Source organism: Salmo trutta, chromosome 26 (assembly GCF_901001165.1).
Source record: "Salmo trutta chromosome 26, fSalTru1.1, whole genome shotgun sequence".
In the NCBI taxonomy this organism is placed as follows: domain Eukaryota; kingdom Metazoa; phylum Chordata; class Actinopteri; order Salmoniformes; family Salmonidae; genus Salmo; species Salmo trutta.
The window spans coordinates 44,102,452-44,110,705 of record NC_042982.1 but is presented as its reverse complement, the minus strand read 5'-3'; positions in this window follow the sequence as shown (position 1 = coordinate 44,110,705).

The window sequence follows — 8,254 nt, the reverse complement described above, 5'->3', positions numbered from 1 at the left end:
CTGTATATTTGTTGTGACTGGTTGTATTGATACACCATCCAAAGCCAAATTAATAACGTCACCATGCTACAAGGGATATTCTGCGTCTGCTTTTTTTTATTTTTACAGTTCAAGAATTGGTGTCCTTCTGAAAAACCCTCCCTGGTCTTTGTGGTTGAATCTGTGCTGGAAATTCACTGCTTGTAAGAGGGACCTTACACATAATTGTTTAGTAATTCAAAGAGCATGTTAACCACTACAGCGTGAGTCCATGCAACTTATTATGTGATTTGTTAAGCACATTTTTACACCTGAATTTTGTATTAATTTTGAAAATGTTCTACAAACAAAATTCCTGTTTGAAATTATGGGGTATTGTGTGTAGATCAGTGACACAAATTCAAGCTGTAACACAACAAAATGTGGAAAAAGTAACATTTCATCTGCCCAGACCCGCATGCTCACACCCCCATCCCTAGTGCCTGGCCACACCCCCATCCCTCTGCCTGGCCACACCCCCATCCCTAGTGCCTGGCCACACCCCCATCCCTCTGCCTGGCCACACCCCCATCCCTAGTGCCTGGCCACACCCCCATCCCTAGTGCCTGGCCACACCCCCATCCCTAGTGCCTGGCCACACCCCCATCCCTAGTGCCTGGCCACACCCCCATCCCTAGTGCCTAGCCACACCCCCATCCCAAGTGCCTGGCCACACCCCCATCCCTAGTGCCTGGCCACACCCCCATCCCTAGTGCCTGGCCACACCCCCATCCCTAGTGCCTGGCCACACCCCCATCCCAAGTGCCTGGCCACACCCCCATCCCTAGTGCCTGGCCACACCCCCATCCCTAGTGCCTGGCCACACCCCCATCCCTAGTGCCTGGCCACACCCCCATCCCTAGTGCCTGGCCACACCCCCATCCCAAGTGCCTGGCCACACCCCCATCCCTAGTGCCTGCATTATTGGCTTCCACATGGCCTTAGTTTGTACCAATTAAATTTTTCTCGGTTGCCATGCTATTTCAATAATAAATAATTAGATTTTTCTATTGTGTTAATAATGGTGGATTAATTGACTTCCACGTTTATTTGCATATGTTTTTTCAAGATGAGTGATGAAAAGAGAATCACCCAGCCCATCGGGTATCTCACTACAGCCTCATAGGCCTCATGTCTAGATATATGCAGACAGACGGATTAAAACCAAGTTTACATTATAATACCTCTGACAGACCACGTTTTACCCCCCCGCCCACAACTTCCTATAAAGCATGTATTATTGAGTCATTATTAGTTTTACACTGGACAAATTACTCAGCCGTGGCGCTGTGGAATTTATGAATTTTGTCTCTTCTATAATACATTCTATACATTAGTTTAACCTGGAATAAGACTACATTTTTGGGGTAACTGTAATATCGATAGTTCTGCTCCAACTTTCCCTCCATCTTAAGCCAACGTCAGTTCTTTTTAAAATCTTGGTTCCAATAGTTCATATTTTATTCTAGGAGACTGTCAGTTGGATAGGCTCTCTGCAAGGTTTTCTATATTTTACCTATTATTTGAACATCCTTTTCTGACTCAAATACGATTCGCTCAAGGTTGCTCTAAAGTCTAAAAGGATTTCAATGAAGAAATTTCGTGACTTTTAAGTTACATGTATTTGAAAATATCTACATTGGTCAGTCCAAAATTGCTTTATAATTCTGTCATTGAATTAAATGTATTTCCTGTTACCAAGTCATTTAAAGTTTCTATGTCTTCATTTTTCCATGTGGACTAATGTATTGGTACATTTTCAAAAGATATCCAAGGATTGTTTCATAAGGTTGTGTTTCTAGGGAGTGATATTGGTTATTGTAGAATACGTTTCATTTTCTTCCATATATACTGTTGTAGTGTTCTATATTGTTGTAGTGTTCTATATTGTTCTAGTGTTCTATATTGTTCTAGTGTTCTATATTGTTATAGTGTTCTATATTGTTGTAGTGTTCTATATTGTTGTAGTGTTCTATATTGTTCTAGTGTTCCATATTGTTCTAGTGTTCCATATTGTTCTAGTGTTCTATATTGTTATGGTGTTCTATATTGTTGTAGTGTTCTATATTGTTATGGTGTTCTATATTGTTATAGTGTTCTATATTGTTATGGTGTTCTATATTGTTCTAGTGTTCCATATTGTTCTAGTGTTCCATATTGTTCTAGTGTTCTATATTGTTATGGTGTTCTATATTGTTCTAGTGTTCTATATTGTTATGGTGTTCTATATTGTTCTAGTGTTCTATATTGTTGTAGTGTTCTATATTGTTATGGTGTTCTATATTGTTCTAGTGTTCTATATTGTTATGGTGTTCTATATTGTTCTTGTGTTCTATATTGTTGTAGTGTTCTATATTGTTCTAGTGTTCTATATTGTTCTAGTGTTCTATATTGTTCTAGTGTTCAATATTGTTGTAGTGTTCTATATTGTTGTAGTGTTCTATATTGTTCTAGTGTTCCATATTGTTCTAGTGTTCTATATTGTTATGGTGTTCTATATTGTTCTAGTGTTCTATATTGTTATGGTGTTCTATATTGTTATAGTGTTCTATATTGTTATAGTGTTCTATATTGTTGTAGTGTTCTATATTGTTATAGTGTTCTATATTGTTATGGTGTTCTATATTGTTCTAGTGTTTTATATTGTTGTAGTGTTCTATATTGTTCTAGTGTTCTATATTGTTGAGTGTTTATATTGTTGTAGTGTTCTATATTGTTCTAGTGTTCTATATTGTTGTAGTGTTCTATATTGTTATAGTGTTCTATATTGTTATGGTGTTCTATATTGTTCTAGTGTTCTATATTGTTATAGTGTTCTATATTGTTATGGTGTTCTATATTGAAATAGTGTTCTATATTGTTATAGTGTTCTATATTGTTATAGTGTTCTATATTGTTATGGTGTTCTATATTGTTGTAGTGTTCTATATTGTTCTAGTGTTCTATATTGTTCTAGTGTTCTATATTGTTATGGTGTTCTATATTGTTATGGTGTTCTATATTGTTATAGTGTTCTATATTGTTATAATGTTTCATATTGTTATAGTGTTCTATATTGTTATAGTGTTCCATATTGTTCTAGTGTTCCATATTGTTATGGTGTTCTATATTGTTATAGTGTTCTATATTGTTGTAGTGTTCTATATTGTTGTAGTGTTCTATATTGTCCTAGTGTTCTATATTGTTATGGTGTTCTATATTGTTCTAGTGTTCTATATTGTTCTAGTGTTCTATATTGTTGTAGTGTTCTATATTGTTATGGTGTTCTATATTGTTCTAGTGTTCTATATTGTTCTAGTGTTCTATATTGTTCTAGTGTTCTATATTGTTATGGTGTTCTATATTGTTGTAGTGTTCTATATTGTTCTAGTGTTCTATATTGTTCTAGTGTTCTATATTGTTCTAGTGTTCTATATTGTTCTAGTCTTCTATATTGTTCTAGTGTTCTATATTGTTGTAGTGTTCTATATTGTTGTAGTGTTCTATATTGTTCTAGTGTTCTATATTGTTATGGTGTTCTATATTGTTCTAGTGTTCTATATTGTTCTAGTGTTCTATATAGTTGTAGTGTTCTATATTGTTATAGTGTTCTATATTGTTGTAGTGTTCTATATTGTTCTAGTGTTCTATATTGTTGTAGTGTTCTATATTGTTGTAGTGTTCTATATTGTTCTAGTGTTCTATATTGTTGTAGTGTTCTATATTGTTGTAGTGTTCTATATTGTTCTAGTGTTCCATATTGTTCTAGTGTTCTATATTGTTATGGTGTTCTATATTGTTGTAGTGTTCTATATTGTTCTAGTGTTCCATATTGTTCTAGTGTTCTATATTATTGTAGTGTTCTATATTGTTGTAGTGTTCTATATTGTTCTAGTGTTCCATATTGTTCTAGTGTTCTATATTGTTATGGTGTTCTATATTGTTGTAGTGTTCTATATTGTTATGGTGTTCTATATTGTTCTAGTGTTCTATATTGTTGTAGTGTTCTATATTGTTATGGTGTTCTATATTGTTCTAGTGTTCTATATTGTTATGGTGTTCTATATTGTTCTTGTGTTCTATATTGTTGTAGTGTTCTATATTGTTCTAGTGTTCTATATTGTTCTAGTGTTCTATATTGTTCTAGTGTTCAATATTGTTGTAGTGTTCTATATTGTTGTAGTGTTCTATATTGTTCTAGTGTTCCATATTGTTCTAGTGTTCTATATTGTTATGGTGTTCTATATTGTTCTAGTGTTCTATATTGTTATGGTGTTCTATATTGTTATAGTGTTCTATATTGTTATAGTGTTCTATATTGTTGTAGTGTTCTATATTGTTATAGTGTTCTATATTGTTATGGTGTTCTATATTGTTCTAGTGTTTTATATTGTTGTAGTGTTCTATATTGTTCTAGTGTTCTATATTGTTGAGTGTTTATATTGTTGTAGTGTTCTATATTGTTCTAGTGTTCTATATTGTTGTAGTGTTCTATATTGTTATAGTGTTCTATATTGTTATGGTGTTCTATATTGTTCTAGTGTTCTATATTGTTATAGTGTTCTATATTGTTATGGTGTTCTATATTGAAATAGTGTTCTATATTGTTATAGTGTTCTATATTGTTATAGTGTTCTATATTGTTATGGTGTTCTATATTGTTGTAGTGTTCTATATTGTTCTAGTGTTCTATATTGTTCTAGTGTTCTATATTGTTATGGTGTTCTATATTGTTATGGTGTTCTATATTGTTATAGTGTTCTATATTGTTATAATGTTCCATATTGTTATAGTGTTCTATATTGTTATAGTGTTCCATATTGTTGTAGTGTTCCATATTGTTATGGTGTTCTATATTGTTATAGTGTTCTATATTGTTGTAGTGTTCTATATTGTTGTAGTGTTCTATATTGTTCTAGTGTTCTATATTGTTATGGTGTTCTATATTGTTCTAGTGTTCTATATTGTTCTAGTGTTCTATATAGTTGTAGTGTTCTATATTGTTATAGTGTTCTATATTGTTGTAGTGTTCTATATTGTTCTAGTGTTCTATATTGTTGTAGTGTTCTATATTGTTGTAGTGTTCTATATTGTTCTAGTGTTCTATATTGTTATGGTATTCAATATTGTTGTAGTGTTCTATATTGTTGTAGTGTTCTATATTGTTGTAGTGTTCTATATTGTTGTAGTGTTCTATATTGTTATGGTGTTCTATATTGTTATAGTGTTCTATATTGTTGTAGTGTTCTATATTGTTATGGTGTTCTATATTGTTCTAGTGTTCTATATTGTTCTAGTGTTCTATATTGTTATGGTGTTCTATATTGTTATAGTGTTCTATATTGTTGTAGTGTTCTATATTGTTATAGTGTTCTATATTGTTGTAGTGTTCTATATTGTTCTAGTGTTCTATATTGTTGTAGTGTTCTATATTGTTGTAGTGTTCTATATTGTTCTAGTGTTCTATATTGTTGTAGTGTTCTATATTGTTGTAGTGTTCTATATTGTTCTAGTGTTCCATATTGTTCTAGTGTTCTATATTGTTATGGTGTTCTATATTGTTGTAGTGTTCTATATTGTTCTAGTGTTCCATATTGTTCTAGTGTTCTATATTATTGTAGTGTTCTATATTGTTGTAGTGTTCTATATTGTTCTAGTGTTCCATATTGTTCTAGTGTTCTATATTGTTATGGTGTTCTATATTGTTGTAGTGTTCTATATTGTTATGGTGTTCTATATTGTTCTAGTGTTCTATATTGTTGTAGTGTTCTATATTGTTATGGTGTTCTATATTGTTCTAGTGTTCTATATTGTTATGGTGTTCTATATTGTTCTTGTGTTCTATATTGTTGTAGTGTTCTATATTGTTCTAGTGTTCTATATTGTTCTAGTGTTCTATATTGTTCTAGTGTTCAATATTGTTGTAGTGTTCTATATTGTTGTAGTGTTCTATATTGTTCTAGTGTTCCATATTGTTCTAGTGTTCTATATTGTTATGGTGTTCTATATTGTTCTAGTGTTCTATATTGTTATGGTGTTCTATATTGTTATAGTGTTCTATATTGTTATAGTGTTCTATATTGTTGTAGTGTTCTATATTGTTATAGTGTTCTATATTGTTATGGTGTTCTATATTGTTCTAGTGTTTTATATTGTTGTAGTGTTCTATATTGTTCTAGTGTTCTATATTGTTGAGTGTTTATATTGTTGTAGTGTTCTATATTGTTCTAGTGTTCTATATTGTTGTAGTGTTCTATATTGTTATAGTGTTCTATATTGTTATGGTGTTCTATATTGTTCTAGTGTTCTATATTGTTATAGTGTTCTATATTGTTATGGTGTTCTATATTGAAATAGTGTTCTATATTGTTATAGTGTTCTATATTGTTATAGTGTTCTATATTGTTATGGTGTTCTATATTGTTGTAGTGTTCTATATTGTTCTAGTGTTCTATATTGTTCTAGTGTTCTATATTGTTATGGTGTTCTATATTGTTATGGTGTTCTATATTGTTATAGTGTTCTATATTGTTATAATGTTCCATATTGTTATAGTGTTCTATATTGTTATAGTGTTCCATATTGTTCTAGTGTTCCATATTGTTATGGTGTTCTATATTGTTATAGTGTTCTATATTGTTGTAGTGTTCTATATTGTTGTAGTGTTCTATATTGTTCTAGTGTTCTATATTGTTATGGTGTTCTATATTGTTCTAGTGTTCTATATTGTTCTAGTGTTCTATATAGTTGTAGTGTTCTATATTGTTATAGTGTTCTATATTGTTGTAGTGTTCTATATTGTTCTAGTGTTCTATATTGTTGTAGTGTTCTATATTGTTGTAGTGTTCTATATTGTTCTAGTGTTCTATATTGTTATGGTATTCAATATTGTTGTAGTGTTCTATATTGTTGTAGTGTTCTATATTGTTGTAGTGTTCTATATTGTTGTAGTGTTCTATATTGTTATGGTGTTCTATATTGTTATAGTGTTCTATATTGTTGTAGTGTTCTATATTGTTATGGTGTTCTATATTGTTCTAGTGTTCTATATTGTTCTAGTGTTCTATATTGTTATGGTGTTCTATATTGTTGTAGTGTTCTATATTGTTGTAGTGTTCTATATTGTTGTAGTGTTCTATATTGTTGTAGTGTTCTATATTGTTATAGTGTTCTATACTGTTATGGTGTTCTATATTGTTCTAGTGTTCTATATTGTTGTAGTGTTCTATATTGTTATGGTGTTCTATATTGTTCTAGTGTTCTATATTGTTCTAGTGTTCTATATTGTTCTAGTGTTCTATATTGTTCTAGTGTTCTATATTGTTGCAGTGTTCTATATTGTTATAGTGTTCTATATTGTTCTAGTGTTCTATATTGTTCTAGTGTTCTATATTGTTCTAGTGTTCTATATTGTTATGGTGTTCTATATTGTTGTAGTGTTCTATATTGTTCTAGTGTTCTATATTGTTCTAGTGTTCTATATTGTTCTAGTGTTCTATATTGTTCTAGTCTTCTATATTGTTCTAGTGTTCTATATTGTTGTAGTGTTCTATATTGTTGTAGTGTTCTATATTGTTCTAGTGTTCTATATTGTTATGGTGTTCTATATTGTTCTAGTGTTCTATATTGTTCTAGTGTTCTATATAGTTGTAGTGTTCTATATTGTTATAGTGTTCTATATTGTTGTAGTGTTCTATATTGTTCTAGTGTTCTATATTGTTGTAGTGTTCTATATTGTTCTAGTGTTCTATATTGTTCTAGTGTTCTATATTGTTATGGTGTTCAATATTGTTGTAGTGTTCTATATTGTTGTAGTGTTCTATATTGTTGTAGTGTTCTATATTGTTGTAGTGTTCTATATTGTTATGGTGTTCTATACTGTTATGGTGTTCTATATTGTTCTAGTGTTCTATATTGTTCTAGTGTTCTATATTGTTATGGTGTTCTATATTGTTCTAGTGTTCTATATTGTTCTAGTGTTCTATATTGTTCTAGTGTTCTATATTGTTCTAGTGTTCTATATTGTTCTAGTGTTCTATATTGTTGCAGTGTTCTATATTGTTCTAGTGTTCTATATTGTTCTAGTGTTCTATATTGTTCTAGTGTTCTATATTGTTATGGTGTTCTATATTGTTGTAGTGTTCTATATTGTTCTAGTGTTCTATATTGTTCTAGTGTTCTATATTGTTCTAGTGTTCTATATTGTTATGGTGTTCTATATTGTTGTAGTGTTCTATATTGTTGTAGTGTTCTATAT